This window comes from Gordionus sp. m RMFG-2023, chromosome 2 (genome assembly GCF_954871325.1).
Source record: "Gordionus sp. m RMFG-2023 chromosome 2, tfGorSpeb1-WG-v2, whole genome shotgun sequence".
Taxonomy (NCBI): Eukaryota; Metazoa; Nematomorpha; class Gordioida; order Chordodea; family Parachordodidae; genus Gordionus; species Gordionus sp. m RMFG-2023.
The window spans coordinates 1,495,413-1,514,974 of record NC_088776.1 but is presented as its reverse complement, the minus strand read 5'-3'; the positions used below and the strand labels follow the sequence as shown (position 1 = coordinate 1,514,974).

Below are 19,562 nucleotides of genomic sequence, written 5' to 3'. Positions count from 1 at the left end.
AACATATTGACTCTAACATTATATTTTAAAATTGATCCAAGATTGAGAGATATTTTTTGTCGGTGACATAAAAAAATGTGCTAATCAAACAAGAATATTTTAAGGATAGGGTATGGGTAACGGCAAATAAAATCAGAGATACTTCTTTAGTATAATTTTGCTCTGTTCAATATTCCAAGATGTTTATGCGTTAAAAAAATTAATTGCCAATCTGAGATATACACATGTTCAATATGGTTACAACCCTATTAATTATTATTTGATTAGATAGTGAGGATCAAAAAATAGCCCTTAAGAGAGACATCCATTATAATCATTTATTATATGCCATATTAGCCGCCATTGAAAAACATTTAGTACAAATGCTTTTATGGCTGAATTCTATGTGGAATTTTTGTTGGGAATGCACGATGAGCAGGGGTCTTGAAATAATCTTTTTATTTATAAATATCACATTAAATTACAACTAAAATTTGATAGGACATTTTATAGTATAGTTTGGAAATAATAATTAGGTTAATAAAATATAAATAGTAGTGTACATATGAGGTTAAATAAAATATAATAATTATCTGAAATCTGAATGTTGAAATTCAATATATTATTATAAATACATTTATTGTAAAAAAAACAAATTGCCTAATCAATAGGTGTGTGGTGCAGGAATTAATCGGGGAGCACTTTACCAATATGTGGGAATATATAATAAATTTACAAGGGAGCATATTATTTTCTGTAAAAGGATTTGTCAATATAATTTAAACTAATATCACTTGACGATATTCTGAGTAGGATACATTTAATCCATTATAATTAAAAATAGGATATATGGCCTGGCCCAGATAAATTAAAATAAAATACCAGGCTGGCCTGCAGATCTTGTGAAAATTCTGATCATAAAGAAATAATATGGAAGTATATATATTATATTTTATGGGCTAAATTTAATATGATTAGATATTATTTATAAAGTACAAACCTTTATATACAAATTTATTAAAAGAGTAAACATATTTTTAGAATTAAGAAAAAGCTCTGGCGTGTCTTAGTTCCATTTATTTTTGATACTTATGTTTAGCAGGCTAAATAGCTTTTGACATTTTAAGTCCATACAAGCTCACATATTTTAAAATATTAGTCACTCTAAAACTGTTTTTTTAATTTTAAAATATTGACTAAACACTTTAAAAAAAATGTATATACAGATTTTTATTATGCCATTAGATAAGATAGTGACAAAAAAAATCAATGTAAATATTGGTATTAAGGCTTTTTGGGATAAAAATCAGAAAATATTTGATTGGTGCAGCTATAAAATAAAGCAATGCAGGCCAACATATTGCTTTTTATAAACAATTTTAAAAAAAGATAATTTATTAGTTTTTTCAATATTTAAATTTATTATGCATAAAATGGATATATTCTTTAATTTATATCATGTTTATAAGATTAATAATTGAATCAATATCTACTATTAATCTTAGTGTTATTTATTTTGTGAACAGTTTTCAATTGTTAAAATAATATATATTTATTCTATTATTTATAAATATTATTGTTTACTTAACATATCATATGTTTATAGTATATTATAATATATTAGAATTAGGTAATAGCTTTGGAGGTGGAATCGGGAGTTCTCCACTTTCAATTCTTTGTGATAGAAGTGAGTTGGCAAAGACTCCACCATCACTTTGGCCCCCATAGCTACCAACATCTGTAACCATAAATTTATCAATATGATTAAAAAATGCTTTAAGGATTAATGAGAATCTATGCTTGTAATTAAAAAATTGAGTTCTTGAATGTGGAGGCTTTTTTGTCTTACAATGTTTCCCATCAATGGCACCTAATAAAATATTAAAATAGTAAGAAATAAAAAAATAATTGTCTTTTGCTTGATTTAAATAAAATTACAACCTATACAGTTTGGGAAGTTCCACATTTCATCAAAGCCTGCAACTTCCTCAGACATCTCCAATGATGGGACCTTTATATGGATGGGTTGCATAACATCCCATAAAGCTTTGGTTTTTATTCCTGTTATTTGTTTTATAGTAGATACCCCTAGTATAAGAATAAGCCATGGTGGCATATGAATCTCCAGTCGCAAGGTATCTAGATTAAATGAAGTATTAAGAAATTAGCATAAAAATGTATTTCAAAATTATAAAAATTAGTAATAAGATTATAATATGTATGATAAAAATAATATTAAGTGCTTAAACTTATATTAATATAAGGGTTAAATCTCAATATTAATTATTTTAATATATATGAAAGCTAATTTATATATTTATAAGAAATAACCAAGTTATAAAAAAACTATAATTACCTTAGGGTAATCATCAACTTTTCATCTGGTGTTATAAGATTCTTTATAAAATTCGTTTTCTTTTTAGTAATTTTAACTTTTATAAGTTCTAATATGTAATAAAAGGTTTCCTATTTTTTTATAGTGGAATTATGAAAATACTATATTTAAAAATATACTCACTTTTTTCATAAGCATATAATTATAAAACTTTTCATCATTTTTAAGTAATTTATTTTGGCAGCAAAGTAAAATACTCTCCCTCCTTGTCTTCTTTTCGAATTAGCTGAATATTTTTCTTTCTTGAATAAGAGACCATATATAATATATATTTTAACCAAAGAATATTGGTTCATTTAAAAAAAATAAAATAATGTCTAATCGGTCTACCTGTTTTAGGCTGCATTCATAGTGGAGACAGATCCGATTTTACATCCGTTCCGTCAAAAGTCAATCTCATTAAAAATGATATATATGTTCATAGTGCGTCCGTTCCGATACCTTCCGTCTTAAAAACGGATCCGGCAAATTTTGAAGTCAAAACATTTTGACTTTTTGATCCGGCAAATCTTATAGAGCGTTATAACGTTACTTACAATTTCTTTATAGTCTATGAACATTTATATCATTTTTAATGAGTTTGACTTTTGACGGAACGGATGTAAAAACGGATCCGTCTCCACTATGAATGCAGCCTCAATCCGAAACGTTAAAAAAATTCACTATGATAGCCTTGTGGACGCAGGTCAAATCAGATTTTTGATTTCAATCGCATCCGTCTCCACTATGAATGCAGCCTCTAGCATAATATATGATAATACAATACAACTTTTGATATACGGTGCTTTTAACAACTTCAATTATTTTATAATTGGACAATCTGGCTAAGGGTTACTTAACTAGGTTCTTCAGTAAGTTCACGAATATGCCCACCAACTTCTTTAAAAAATAATGCTCTAACATTATTTTTTTAAAAGACATTTCGTATGTCTATAATTTTATATTTGTACGTGCCTGCACAAAATAGCATGGCGGCTTTTCAGTTTATAAAAAAAAAAATTTTCCATTAATTGAATAGATGTCGCTAAATATTTTGATGACTAGTTATAAAATTATTTGCAGCATTTAAAAATTATAAATACGTTTTAAAATCAACATCATAAGAATGCGACAAATACACCAAACATATAGGCTTGAACGATCGAAGATAGAGTGGTATACCATATTTAATTACAAAAACATACCTAAATCCCAGTATATTTGTCCATCAATATGTTTCCGATAATACGTGGTTATCTATCCCCATTTCGACCTTTCAGTTTATAAGAAACTATTTCATTTTGAATATTTGGTTTTTAATTCAATATTTTTCAATTTTTTCTATTTCAATTATTCTTATTCAAATTCGATATTCATTATATTAATTCTATTTCGATTATTCAGCGATTCTTATTCAATGATACATATATTCTAAAATTATTCAATAACAAATTATGATAATAATTAACAGAAGGAGGACAAAGTCGAATCACATACTAAACCGTTTTTTTAAAGATTTGGAGGGAGCAAGACAAGATAAGATTTTACAACCAAAAATAACTATCATTTACCAAGACGAAACTATGACAGATTTTATGATCAAAATAGATGGGAAACTCCTTGAACACGAAAGATTTACGTCTAAAGAGAACTCTAGGCGGGGTTCCTGTAGAGGGTGGAATGTTGAACATGGATTATTATTTTATTATAATGGTTATTATTTAGCGCAAATTTTTGTATCTTACATTCATTAAATTAACACCATTTATTATACCTTATATATACATTCACTTTATAATAATATAATGTTAGTTAGGTATAATATATTAACAAAATTACAAAAAAAACAAATTTTTGAATCCCCAAGGTATCATTATTAGCTCTAAAAATATTTTGATTTGTATCGTTTTTTTAAATAATCTTAGTAAATCAAACTGATTGTTGTTATTCTTAATATTAATTCCTGTAGTCAATCAATATCACTATATAAATTATTATTAGTTGATATGTTATATATTTTATTGAGATTTATGAGTATATATAAGGTTATAGTAACTCGTTTTGCGTCATTCAGAGTTAAGTCAGGGTCGTAAATACTGCCCACCCTCCAACACAAAATTTTGCTGGACCTTCGAAAGAAAAAAATTTATAATTATATTCTTGGATGTTTTAGGTGACTAAGTATAAAATATCGACCTAAATTATGATTATAATTATAATCACTATTAAATTTAGTCATTTATTACAAATTAATTATATTTTACTATATTGTATGCATAAATAAAATCTAATTTATTTGGTAGACTGTTTCAAGAATCTAATTTTAAAAATAGCAAACTCAGTATTATTAGCAGATGAGAAGACAGCGACTGCAATTTTTTTAAAAGGTCCTACAGCGCCTTCCAAGATCAAATTATATAGTCACTATCTTGGTCTAAGAACATATATAACATTTAGAAACTTAATCATTTTAAACTTAACGAGTAATTTAAAATAATATACTTTAAGATACGAGTATAAATATATCATTTTAAAAAAAACATAAATAGCTGCAAATAAAATATCTTATTTTGAAAAATATAACTAACTGGTCATTAAGCGCTCCTGCAGAAGGAGTTTTTTTAGGCTAAAGAAGCTTATTTTTGGAGAAAATCTAGCCCGCTCATTTATCAGTTGGTTTTCAACAATCAAAAAATACAAAAATATTATTCTTAATGAAGAAAAATAAATTATTATTTGGAAATTTAACTATTAAGTTAATTTTACGGATATAAGGATGTAATGGAAATCTAGTTTCTACTTTTCAAACTGGTATATAAATTATCAAGTTATAATTCTCAATAAACATAGAAAGGAAAATCGGAAAAACCCCTTACAAATATTCCGATAGGTTAAAATAAAAAATGGCAGAATTGTTTTATAAAAACAATAGTAAATGGAGTCTATAACTGATGAAAGCAAGCGACTAACTAAGAGGTTCAGGGAGAGATGGGGGAGGGGGGGGGATTAAATAAATAAATAATATAATATTTTAATAATATATTCGGCAGGATCAAAGCCCTTTGACTTTCTTCCAAATAAACCACATTTTGGAAATATTCCTATTATCATTGTTTGCCATAAAAAAATTACAATTTCTAAAATAGATGGAATATTTACAGGTAGGTGAAAGATTTTGTTATAGTAATTGATTATCTTCTCCCCAAAAAACTTGAATATACATCTGGCGAGATACAAAGAACCTAATTTTTAAAAAAGGATATTTGTTCTGCCGTTGTAATTAACCTTATGCCCAATTTGATATTTTCCTGCCGGCGTACGGTTGTGCAGTTTTGTGCAGATGTGATTTAATATATTTGTAAATACAAATTTATCATCAAGTAAATTCAGACACGTTATTGATATAGTTTTTTTTTGGGGAATTAAAGATAAAATTTATTAGAACTAATCATATTTGAAAATATAATAATTTCGAACAAAAATAATAAAATATTGGAAAATATAAAAAAAAATTAAGAGCGAATATAATATGGTTAAAAATATAGGTTTTTATCCTCCATAATGAAGAAAAGGCCAGTTAATTTATGCTTATCATTGTCAAAATATACAGTAATTTAATGTATTAAATACATTTTAAAGTATGCAATGCTTCCATTATATTTCTCGGAGGATTATCTATAAAAATGAATTTTTTAACCATTTAAATTCTGTAATTATGGCATTTAAGATATATTTATATCCTCTGAATAAAATTTATCGAAATATTTAATTTTCCAATATTGATATATATCCTCAAAATCAGAGAGAGTTACGAGATATAGTATTTGTAAATTGGATAGAGCCAATTGAAAAATCACAAATCTTTTATTGATTTGAGTCAAAATTAAATCCAAATGGAATAAAAACTATTATTTTATAATGATCCTCAATTGAGTCCATGTTAATATAGGAACGGTTTGTTTGTCGTTAAGTTGAGGCTTGTGAGAATCACAAAATCATATAACTTCGCTTTCACCTATACAATCACATAAATCTCAAGAAATCTCTGGTCAATATTGTCTCTTGGTCTTCTAAGCTATAAAATATTATTCGCGATTCTCATATCTTTAACCAAATCCATTTTTTTAAAAAATATTCCAAAAATTGTTGTGTAACAAATAATTTAATAATACATCAAAAATCGGCAGTTATAATAAATCGAATAATATATCAGCTTCAGATGAAATGTGTGTTTATAGTAATTCTGATATTTCTCCAAGGGCAGACAAAATTAGCACAAGTCTCAGAAATAATTATATTCAGCAAATTCTTTGGATATCTAAAGATCACTTTGACTTCTTAAGCAACTTTTCCGTTTTTTAACGCAAAATTTTTTGTTCTTCTTCTGTAACGCGACAATACCAACCTTGCAACAATAATAACTAGGCTAAAAAAATATTTAGTGGCAGAAATAAAAAAAAATAAACATTTATTGGCTGTTTTTTTTAAAACCATTCATAGAAAGAGAGAAGGTAAATACTTTTGCTCAAAAAAAAGAAGAAAATTAAAAAAATAGCCAATGAAAATCACACATATCGGATTGTATATAATTTCTAACTATGAATTCAAAATTCTTTTTGAATCTTAGCATGGAGGACCTGATTTTATCAAATTATTCATGATCACCAAATTTTTCTCTTGATAACGTGAATTCCAGAAGCTAATTTTTTTTTTACAAAAATTAGACCTTGATATTTTAATTTTAAAATCAATATAATAAGTAGTAATATCACAATTACACGGTAACGATGAAGTGATTTTAAATTTTCAAAGGTGGTAAAATAAATTATAATAACGTTCAAAATATATATTCACAAAAAAAAAAATAGATATACTATTAAATTTAATGAGCTTGCGACATTTTATTTCCATCTTATACAAGATAATCTCTTCCTTACACTTGTAGAATTCCCTCCAACCATTATCTACGCCATTGATTTTACTACTAAAAACAAATGAAAAATACAGGCAATAACGCTTCATATTATTTTGAGAAGATCTAAGAGATCTGCCCAAAGGGGGGGGGGATGTAAAGTTTGAGATTTGGTTAATCAATAATTTTTAATTAGATATTTAACAATTATGTTATACATTATATATGAATATATCCAAAATAACTCTTTATGGATTATTATTGAATAATTTCAATTTTATTTTACTTCGTAAAAGATCTCTCTTATTTTTTTTTTAGCCCGTAAAATTTCGTTCGATCAATTCGACTGTATTTTTTTTTTCAAGATTCGAATTAAACCCGAATTATATTATAATAATTTGACTATAAATATATTTTATCAAAAAAAAACAGTTTAATTCCATTTTGGGAACTTCATTAGAACTAGACACTTAGATATTTAGAAATATTATTTCCTAATATTCTAAATACATTCATCCTAAATAATGGGCTTGTAATTTAACCCTTCATATCACTTGAAAGTATATATTTTTTTAATATCGCTTGAAAAGCATTTTTACACACGTGTTTCACGTACACAAAAATAATTCTTCAATATACGAAACCTTACATTTTTTTATTGATTTGACTATATAAATATATTTTTATCAAAATAAAAGTTTGCACCACCATAAACAAGTAAAATATTAACATTTTTTTTAAGAAAAATCTAATTTGTCCTTTTCAAATGGTTAGGCCATAAATATGACCCTATTATAATAAAAATCGTTTCGAAAATCATTATATAATCAACTCCTTTGGAATCGATCTCCCGCAATATAAACAGGAAATAACGAATCTCTTAAAAAATATGGGATTTTCTGAATCCTGCCATTGATGCTATATTACCTTTTTTTTTTAAAATATGTTGAAAATTTTTATAGTGGATATATCATCAATATCATAATAGGATACTTTTAGGTGTTTTATTTTTATTATTATTGTTCTAGCATATTAAAAAAACGATTTGCCTAACTTTGATCGTAAAGTCATTTGATCGTAAATTTGGTCCATTTTTTTCTGATTGGTCTATTTAATCGCGGTAAATTAAAATCATTTATAACCCTAACCCTAACCTACTATAACCCTAACCCTAACCTATAAATTGAAAAAATCGTCCATTTTGACCTAAAATGGACAAAATGGACCATTTTACGATCAAAATAATACGATCAAAGGAGGCCCTCCCAAAAAAACATATATTCTCATTAGACGTCAATCAGATGGATTGTATACATTCAGATGGATTGTATACATCTGATTGGAGAAAAAAATTATTATTATTTAATGTAAAAAAAAAAATAATTATTATAATATAGATTTTATTTTTAAATATTTTTTTTTTAAAAATATATGATTATGGATTTTTCTTGTAATTTTTATAGAAAAAAAATAAAGAATAAAATTTTTCCAGAACTTCAATTTTTTAGTACTTCAATTTTTTTTAAAAGAAAACATTTAATAATCTAAATATTGTAGTTTTTTTTTATATATATAATCCGAAGAATATATTCAGGAATTTAAAGATTAAATTTGTGTATATACTTAAAAAATTATTAACAATTATTTAAATTTATCAGAATCTTAATTTTTTTTTTCTATATATTTATATAAAATCTAGAGAGAGATAATATATCGACAAAACCTTATATTAAAATATATCCATTAGACGAGGCTTATGATAAAAGTTTATTACATTTCAAGTTGTTTATTTTTTTTTATCTCCCATTGTTAATTTGAATTATATTAAGTAATTAAGATTGATTTTTTTTTTAGTAGGTCTAAGAAAAATAGTTGATAAAGATGGGTCTATTTTAAATTATTGAGGGGCACGTACTGAAATGTATTCTCGAAGAAAGATAATGTACACCATAATATTGTTTATGTCTTTGTATCTAGAAAATTTCAGAATATATTTCAGAATATTTTTGTATAGATTTTAAATATTCCTCTTAAATTCCATAAATAATATATCAAAATGAAAGCTTATATTCTATCATTTGTAGGAGTTTTATACGTTTTAAATATATGGTGAAGAATTATTTTTTTTTCAAAAAAAAGGGTACCAGGAACATCCATTGATACCTCCAAAAGTTAACGCATGCATTAAATTATATATAAATAAAGTAATTTTATTAAAATTAGATGTTACATTATGTATAAATTTAAATTAATGATATGAGTGTCTATGCCTATTCAAAAATGTATTCGTATTGAGTAGTGCATTATTCGTGTTCGATGTGTTAACGAGTAGAATAAAAATCTACTATTTGTATTCGATTCGAATTATTCGACAGAATGAATTTTCGTAATAAAATAAATCATACTCAATCAAAATTGACAAATTTTTTTTTATTGCAAAATTTAATTTTCAATCAGAAAAAAATTATTAAGATCATCTGATGATAAAAAAAAAATATGTAATCAAATTATAAACAGAAATTAAAATGTATATTATTAATTGCTAGGTATTCCTCGTTTCCATCTAACTGAAACTAAATTAATTTTGGATGAAAAAATAAAAATGAAGAGCCCTCTACACGTTTTTGGGCAAGGTATTTTTTAATCGTCCATAGGCTCATAAAAGAAGAGTTGGGCTAAATAAAAGCCTATGCCCGAGAACTATAGTATAATATGGATGGGAGGTGGTTAATTTTAAGTATGAATTCTTTAGTGTAAGCCTTAGATTATTACTATCTAAAAAAAAATAATGATCGTTGTTGTAAATTGTAATTATAACTTTACTTAATTTTTTTTGATTATTCTTATGTTTTTTATGGAGGAGTCAATTGATTTTTATGTACAATGTTTTCAGGGATTTTATTTTATTTCATATATGAAAAAAAAATAGAAAGTGGAAAATCATTAATATTTTCGCATAAAAAAAATCTTTCATAAATTATGTATTCATTTTGTTCTTTATATATATCATTTCGCGTCTTTTTATATTGTGCAAAAATGGTGTGTTATTAATGCCTAAAAAAAATACGCAACAAATTGGTGGTCCTTTAAAGAAACCACAAAAAAGAGGTCGAGCACTCAACCAACTACTTACCTTAACGATCAAAATTTTTAAAAAAGTGAAATTCTAAGGATAAAAGTAAAATTCCAAGGATAAAAGAAAAATATGTATTTAATGTACTTTTAACAATAATTATGACCATTTTCACTCTTTTAAATTTATTGTCTTTCTTTACCTAAAGTAAAATATTTTTAATAAAAGTTTTAATTAATTTTTCATAAGTTTTTTTTTTCTTGTAAAGATCTAAAAATAATATAAATAACAATTATAGAAAGAACCACTACAAAAATTGAAATATAAAAGAAATTTTTTTTTAAAAAAAAAGAATTTTTTAACCATTTTTAATCGTAAACAAACTATTAAGACATTTAAATACGTGGAATACAATGATATTTTTGTTTAATTTTAATTGTACTTATATTGGATTAGGAGAAATAAATTATAGGATTTATTAAGTAAAATGATTAAAATTAATGTAAAAATTGACGGAAGGGAAAAAATAATTGAAAGTATATCTAAATTTAAAGTGAATTAATGGAAAGGAAATATCTGGCGATATTAAAAATGAAATTAATATTGTTAGAAATATGAAAAGGGGAATAATGCAATGGGAAAAAATAAATTTGGAAATATCATTAACGATATTAAAAAAGAAATTAATATCGTTAGAGATACTGAAAAAGGAAAAAATGATAAGGTGAAAAAATAAATTTGAAAAATTGGAAATGGTAAAATTTAAAAAAATAGAAGGAGGAAAAGTGGAAAAGGTCGCAATAAGTAAAATGGAAGGGAAAAATTTAAAATAGAAGAAAGGGGAATTATAGAGGTAATAATGGATGAATTAAGTTAAAATTGGAAATAGAAAGAAGTGAAATGAAAAAAAAATTAAAAGAAGAGAAATTTAGGGAAATAAGGAAGGGAATAGAAGAAGAAATGGAAAATAGGAAAAGGGAAGTAGAAGAAATTAAAAATAAAGAAAATTGGAAACAGAAAGAAAAGAAAAACAATTAATGAAAAGAAAGGAAATAAAATAAAATAATGAAGAGAGTAAGGGAAGAAGAAGAAAGGAAAGAAGAAGAAATGGAAAATGAAAAGAAATGGAAAATGAAAAAAGGAGGAAATGAAGAAAGTTGAAGCACAATAATAGAAAGGAAATTTTTAGATTGGAAAATAATAGAGGGAAAAATGTATATCGAGGAGAAGATATTAGAATCGATAGATGATTATGGGGCCAACTGGGTCATGTTTTATTTGAGAAAAATATAGACTCTATCAAATGTCTGTGGAAGATGTAGAAATACTGGTCATAATGCCGAAAAATGTTTTGTGTCAGCATTCAAAATAGGAGAAAAGTCATGAAAAGTAATTTTATGTTCAAATTGTGGGAGACCTGGACCCATAGATGTTTCAGAAGAGAACAAACAGGTGTCAGTGCTTCTACGCCAGTTGCCTTTCTGCTCTTAAAGGTGGGTTATTAGGTGCGAATATTAAAAATGGGTGTTATAATTTAATACCTAAGGAAACGAAAAATGAATGAAATAATGCCCAAGTAATAACTTGTTTTCGATGCAGAAATATTGGTCATTATGAGCGGAGGTGTCCTCTAGCACTGTATGATAGTCAAAGGGCAATATTTGGGGTTATTACATTGGGAAACCCATTGAACCAAATAAAAACTTGTTACAAGAAAATACAATAAATTTTTAAAATAAAATGAGAATCAAAAGAAGAGAAGAGATGAGGAAAAAGTAGTAATGATTTGATCTTAAAAATAATGAGGGGCCTAAGGTAAACGTACAAATTTGTAACGTACCAATTTTAGCGGGGGAAAATAATATTAATTACGATGAATGTCCACAATGTGAGAAATTAAAGTGGAAAATAAAGAAGTTACAATGTTTTTGAATAAGGAGCTACTGTATCGGTCATGGAGTTTGAGGAATTTTGTAGATTATGGCTGAATAAGCATATATAAATGATGAAAAGCACTAAGACAGTTAAATGGAGTTGAAATTATGGTTTTAGAAAGGGTAAATTTATTAGTGTTATAAAAGAGGCCGTGTATTTTTTGGATCTTTGGATACTAAAAGAAAAAATTGGTGAGGTTAGGGAATGGAATTGGATATCAAATGAACCGGAGAATAATTTTTGGAACATTTTTAAAGAAAAGGGCAAAATTGAATATCTTTAGATGGATAGGAAAATATTTGAGAATATGCTTAAAATACTAGATAAAAAAATGAGGTAAATAATCAAGAAATAGGAAAAAATTAGCAAATCGGAACTAGATATCGTTTTAAAATTTAGAAATAGAAAAGGAAATAATGAAAGAAAAAAAAATTAAATTAGAATATAAGGAAGCGAAATGTAAAGAAAATCCGTTTTTCTGGAAAATAAAATGAAATTACGAAAATTCTAAAAAGGATGGATGGGAAAATTTGTTCAGGATTTGCCTGAAATTTTACATGTTAAATGTGAAGGGGATATGTAAAATATTAAAGAAATGGAGGGAATTATTGATTTGGAAATCCTATAATATTTCGGAAACAAGTGACTAGGATCTTAAGTCAGGAATGAACAATAAATTAGCCGAAGAGAAATCTGGGTTGGAAATAAATTTATGAGTAATCAAATTTGGAGAGATTTCTACAATATCTGAGCAGATTTTCCTGGTTTGCGCATATTTTTTTGGCTAAAATAATTGGTAACACTAACTAATTTGTTTGATCAAATGGATAGGTCATATAGATGACCCTATTATAATAAAAATCGTTTCGAAAACCATTATATAATCAAATCCAACGGCTATGATCTCCCGATTGATAGCAAGCAGGAATAACGATTCTCTCTTTTTTTAAAATTCTTTTTAATTTTTGCCTATAATATAAGACATTTATTGTTTGTAGCCCGAAAAAAAGAAGAAATAAATTTAATATAATATACTGAATGTCAGTCATTTTAAGACACGAAGAATTAATTTTCCTTGGGGAAAGAAGGGGAGATGAGAAGATGCCAAGCTGGGAAGAAGAAAGAATGGAGGAGATTCAACTATTTTTATGAATACGAAACCTTTATAATTATTTGGATGTGAACATGAATAAGATAATGGTATAACATGAAATTAAACAATGTGTTTTTCCTTTGGTATAAGACATTTATTGTTGTAGCCGCTGAAAAAAAAGAAGAAATAAATTTAATATAATATAATGAATGTCAGTCATTTTAAGACATGAGGAATTAATTTTCCTTGGGGAAAGAAGGGGAGATGAGAAGATGCCAAGCTGGGAAGAAGAAAGAATGGAGGAGATTCAACTATTTTTATGAATACGAAACTTTTATAATTATTTGGATGTGAACATGAATAAGATATGGTATAAACATGAAATTAAACAATGTGTTTGTCCTTTTGGTAATGGTTACTGTTGGTATTTATTTAATTATTAAGAAGGGATTCTTTGGAAGGTTAAGTTATATTTTTGAGAGTATAGGGTATTTATTTATTTTTTCAAAAATTGTGACGTGACCATTTAGGTACACAACGCATAAGTACTAATCACTATACAGAGTGAGATTAAGAGGTGTGTTTAGGGGTTTCTATAATTTTATCTTAAATTTTTTTTAATCATGACAATTACTTTCTTTGCTAAATAGGTTACATATAAAGGTTCTTTATTCAAGTGATTTTTTTTTTAGAATTATTTATTTATAAAATCTGATTTAATAGTTTAAATATTTTATTATGATAAATAACTATTTACTGAGCGTTGTGTTAAAAAAAATATATAAATACATGTCTTATAACAAAATAATGTCCTTCAGATGGCGCTTATTTTTAAAATATTTAATAATCTTGTGTCATCATCATTTGGGGCAAGGGATTTTTTTTTTAAATACACTTTGCCAAGCAATTTTAAAATTGATAGTAATTATTTTTATTAGGTAGACTAATTTTATATAATTTTATTTTATTTATTGTCTTCAATCCTCCTTTGAGCTCACGAGTAATGACGCAGCCTATGACGCGCATAGGGCGTCTATGATGCTGGCACAAACACCATAAAAAAATTTATTCCAACTTTAAAATATTTATAATCGCCAAATCTAGCTTATAGTGGGCATAGACATGGCCAGAGTTGTTAAAAGATACTTTTTAAATGGATCTAGATACAGACATCGTCTTAAATAATATCTAGATACCGATATTTTAATCAAAAATGTATCTAGATACAGATACCACATTTTAATATCTAGATACAGGAACTAGATACTTGTATCTAGATCCTTTAACAACTCCGGACATGGAGATGAAAAAAAAAATATGATTAGGGGAAAAATTTAGTTTTTCAAAATATTTATATATGTTTTATATCTATACAACTATTTGCTTACATTTCTTTTTAATTCAATGACACCCTCCTCCTTAATTTTATATTCCTATAAAATTTTCTCAAAATTTTCTCTTCCATTTAAAAAAAAAAACGAGTGAAAAAATCCACTTAAAAATTCGTATATATTTTTTTAAAAATTTTACATTAAAGATAATATGTTATAAATTATGGGATGAATAGAAAAAAAAACAGGGGATACTTTCCAGAGACTTTAACCTTTTCTATTTATAAGTATAAAAGCGCAATTAGTGTTGGTATTATCTTACTAAACATTCGCCTCAAACCTAGGACCTAATTATAAAAAATAATCGTTTTAATTTTTATCAAAGCTACAAGCCATAGACATCGAGTCTCATATTTTAAATACGATACATAAAAAACAATTAATTTTTTTTTATAAATAATAGGAAATTTTATTATATATATATTTATTTTATTTTTTATTATAATCGCTATTAGTTTCTACGTTTTCCTTTGTGTCTGGGTTGCTAATTTTAGATACATTCTTATTTTGCTAATAACTTTTTTAAAAAATATTTATATTGTTTACCAAAGGGATTGAGGTATTAAAACCAAAAAGTGCGTACTAATTGCGCCTATAGCCTAAGCTTTAGAATAAATGCTGGAAAAAGTCTGTATGCTAGCTGCATCTTAATATAAGACTCATATTCGTATTAAATTTTTAAAAATAACTACTTCATTTGGGCAACCAATGATTTGGTCATCTATTATAATTTTCCGATTCAAAATATAAATGCCATTTTTTTTATATATTATAACATTGAATTAAATGTATAATTCGAAGTAATACATCAAAAAATTCTTTTGCTATGGTTTTTACAATTCAATTTTGTGATTTCACTAAAAGAGACATGTTGTTTTATAAAATGATACTATTTACGTTATTCATTGGCAATACATAAAAATAAAATCTTTATCAAAATCCAAGTGGACCAAAAATTTAAGCTTTTGAGGGGAAAAAAAAATTTGTTTCATATATTTTTTTTTAAATTTTACAAAATAAAAAATTTAACAGCTACTTTTATTGTAAAATAGTATATGTTTAATAAAATACCATCTTTCATATCTATATAACATTTTGTAGTATCCATTTATGCACTTTACAAATCTATTTACATATATCGACATAGTTTTGACGAAATCCGCCATTGAATATTAGATTTAAATAGAAGGTGAGTGAAACATACAAATATTCTAATGAGTTACAAATAGCGAATGAAAAATCTTTTTCTAGCAAATCCTCTAAATAAAAGTCGAATATCATCATGAAAACTGAGACCGGTAATAAAAAGATTACAAATTCTAGCATTGATATTACAAGCATGATTATATTTGTTTTGTGTTCTCTTTTCCTTTCCTTTCCTTTAATTTCCTTTCCTTTCCTTTCCTTTCCTTTCCTTTTCCTTTCCTTTCCTTTCCTTTCCTTTCCTTTCCTTTCCTTTCCTTTCCTTTCCTTTCCTTTCCTTTCCTTTCCTTTCCTTTCCTTTCCTTTCCTTTCCTTTCCTTTCCTTCTTTTCCTTTCCTTTCCTTTCCTTTCCTTCTTTCCTTTCCTTTCCTTTCCTTTCCTTTCCTTTCCTTTCCTTTCCTTTCCTTTCCTTTCCTTTCCTTTCCTTTCCTTTCCTTTCCTTTCCTTTCCTTTCCTTTCCTTTCCTTTCCTTTCCTTTCCTTTCCTTTCCTTTCCTTTCCTTTCCTTTCCTTTCCTTTCCTTTCCTTTCCTTTCCTTTCCTTTCCTTTCCTTTCCTTTCCTTTCCTTTCCTTTCCTTTCCTTTTCCTTTCCTTTCCTTTCCTTTCCTTTCCTTTTCCTTTCCTTTCCTTTCCTTTCCTTTCCTTTCCTTTCCTTTCCTTTCCTTTCCTTTCCTTTCCTTTCCTTTCCTTTCCTTTCCTTTCCTTTCCTTTCCTTTCCTTTCCTTTCCTTTCCTTTCCTTTCCTTCCTTTTCCTTTCCTTTCCTTTCCTTTCCTTTCCTTTCCTTTCCTTTCCTTTCCTTTCCTTTCCTTTCCTTTCCTTTCCTTTCCTTTCCTTTCCTTCCTCCTTTCCTTTCCTTTCCTTTCCTTTCCTTTCCTTTCCTTTCCTTTCCTTTCCTTTCCTTTCCTTTCCTTTCCTTTCCTTTCCTTTCCTTTCCTTTCTTTTCTAATATTATCATAGTGCTAGTTGGAATATTTTTTTGGTCTGTAGGATTAGCAAGTGAATATATAATTGGATTCGGATTATGAATTGAGTGTGCATTACCAGCTATATCTTTATTAACTAGACCTTCTTCCTTATTATTGGAATAGCCGGTACACGATGAATTAGTCGCCTTTTTTGATTCTCTCGTATCATTCATAATGTTTATTTTATTTTTTACAATTCTTTTTATTTTATCTTTGTAATTTAAAGAATATTGATTCGGCAATTTTTCTGGCGGTTAGTTACAGTCAGCTCTTTTTTCCAATCGAGAATTTTCTTCTTTTATCCTATAACCCCTATTCTCAGAAACAATATAGCCAAGAAGGGAAAGATCCTTGTGAACAGTTTTCGAGCTATTCCATAAGCTATCCAATTCTTTTCGATGAACCGCCCAGTGTATCTACGAAAGGGGCTAGTATACATTCTAATGTTTTTTGATAACTATCTGTATAGGAATTTATTATCTCATAAATTTGAAAGATAAACTTTTGATTGATCATGGTTTGGGGACAATATTTATCTATCAAATCCACTTTTAAAATTTTATTCGATCGTTTTCAAGTTTATATATGTCCACCTCAAAATAATTCAAAAAAAAAAATCTTAAAAATCTCGACCATACCTTATTTTGATAAGGGGCAAAATCAAGATTTAGACATAAAAAATTATATCAGCTTTAAGATTTCACAGGAATAGAACCAAACTTTTATTTGAATGAAACTCCAAGTATATGGAATATTTTTTTGGCTAAAATATTTATTTAGCTGCTTTTTAAAGGCTAATAAGCTTCCCCTAACTTTTCTTATTCCCTCTCATCTCCATATTTTTTTTCTCTTCTTTTTTTCTTTTCTTTTCTTTTCTTTTCTTTTCTTTTCTTTTCTTTTCTTTTCTTTTCTTTTCTTTTCTTTTCTTTTCTTTTCTTTTCTTTTCTTTTCTTTTCTTTTCTTTTCTTTTCTTTTCTTTTCTTTTCTTTTCTTTTCTTTTCTTTTCTTTTCTTTTCTTTTCTTTTCTTTTCTTTTCTTTTCTTTTCTTTTTCTTTTCTTTTCTTTTCTTTTCTTTTCTTTTCTTTTCTTTTCTTTTCTTTTCTTTTCTTTTCTTTTTCTTTTCTTTTCTTTTCTTTTCTTTTCTTTTCTTTTCTTTTCTTTTCTTTTCTTTTTCTTTTCTTTTCTTTTCTTTTCTTTTCTTTTCTTTTCTTTTCTTTTCTTTTCTTTTCTTTTCTTTTCTTTTTCTTTTCTTTTCTTTTCTTTTCTTTTCTTTTCTTTTCTTTTCTTTTCTTTTCTTTTCTTTTCTTTTCTTTTCTTTTCTTTTCTTTTCTTTTCTTTTCTTTTCTTTTCTTTTCTTTTCTTTTCTTTTCTTTTTCTTTTCTTCTCTTTTTCTTTACTTTACTTATCTTATTCTTATTATATTTTTTTCCCTTCTTTCTTTATGTCATTATTTCATAAAAATGATTACTTTCACTTATTTATTGTATATAGCGACAGATTGTTTTAGGGGGGGGAGGGTGAGTGGAGATTATGAGCTTTTTTTAATCAGCTAAAAAATGATATTAGCAAAAGATCCCCCCTCTTCCCAGCTTAATTCTGCTTGCCGAAAGCCGGACAAACTACAACCAAAGCTTAGAAATAAATAACTAACATTATGAATGGATTTATCAGAGTTTTTTTAACCAAACCATAAACTGTTGAAAGATATTAGAGGCAAAATATAATTTCTTATTTTTTTTCGTCTAATTCAGAATTTTGTCTCTGATGACGTATCATAAATTATAAAAATAATTTTTTTTTAAAAATATTTTCTAACAATGCCATACTTGTATTGTAACCACTTGAAATTCTTCGTGTTCCTGAAAATTTAAGTTTTTATTATTGATTTATAATATTTAAGGATTGAATCTACGAAAGAAGAAGAGAAGAGAGAATGGGAGAAAAAGGATAATTCATAAAATATAATTTATAAAAACCTTTGGCTTGACTTCCCTGAAAATTTAAGTCTTTATATTATAAATTTAGGAAATTTCAGGATTAAATCTACGAAAGAGGAGAAGAGAGAATGAGAGAGAAAGGGGATAATTCATAAAATAAAATTTAGTAACCTTCGCCTGTGTCTAATATATATGTTTAAACAAATTGTGTATGTGTATATATTGATTATGGTCTCATTCTTTGAAGATAGGATGAATGACATGGGGGAGGGAGTTTTAGTGATCTTTAAATTTGTGTAAGCTAAACATATGATCAGAATTTGGGACAATATATTTTTTTATCTATCTAATTTCACTTTTCAAATTCTACTTGTCCATTTCAAAATAATTCTAGAAAAATTATTTCATAGATTTAGCAAAGAGCTATGCCTTCTTAAAAATCTCAACTATGCATATCTTGAAAAAGGGCCAAATAACGATTTGGCCGTTAAAAATTATATCTAAGCTTTAAAATTTCACCAGAATAGATGCAAACTTTTCTTCGAATGAATCTCCAAGAATATGGAATATTTCTTTGGCTAAAATATTTATTTCTTTATGTCATTTATTTTATAAAAATGATTAACTTTCACTTCATTTCACCTTTTAATTTATTGTTTATATGGGGTTTTTTTGATTAGCTTATTTGCAAAAATATGTA

The 19,562-nt window shown here is 26.4% G+C and overlaps 1 long non-coding RNA gene across 1 annotated transcript; it reads right to left on the bottom strand.

Moving 5' to 3' along the window:
• Positions 1 to 1,287: 1,287 nt before the first annotated feature.
• LOC135924954 (uncharacterized) lies at positions 1,288 to 2,418 on the bottom strand. The gene is made up of 3 exons (XR_010571462.1): positions 2,336 to 2,418; positions 1,921 to 2,118; positions 1,288 to 1,849 (listed from the first exon to the last, which is right to left on the bottom strand). It is a non-coding gene; the product is annotated as an uncharacterized LOC135924954 (long non-coding RNA).
• Between the last annotated feature and the right edge of the window lie 17,144 nt (positions 2,419 to 19,562).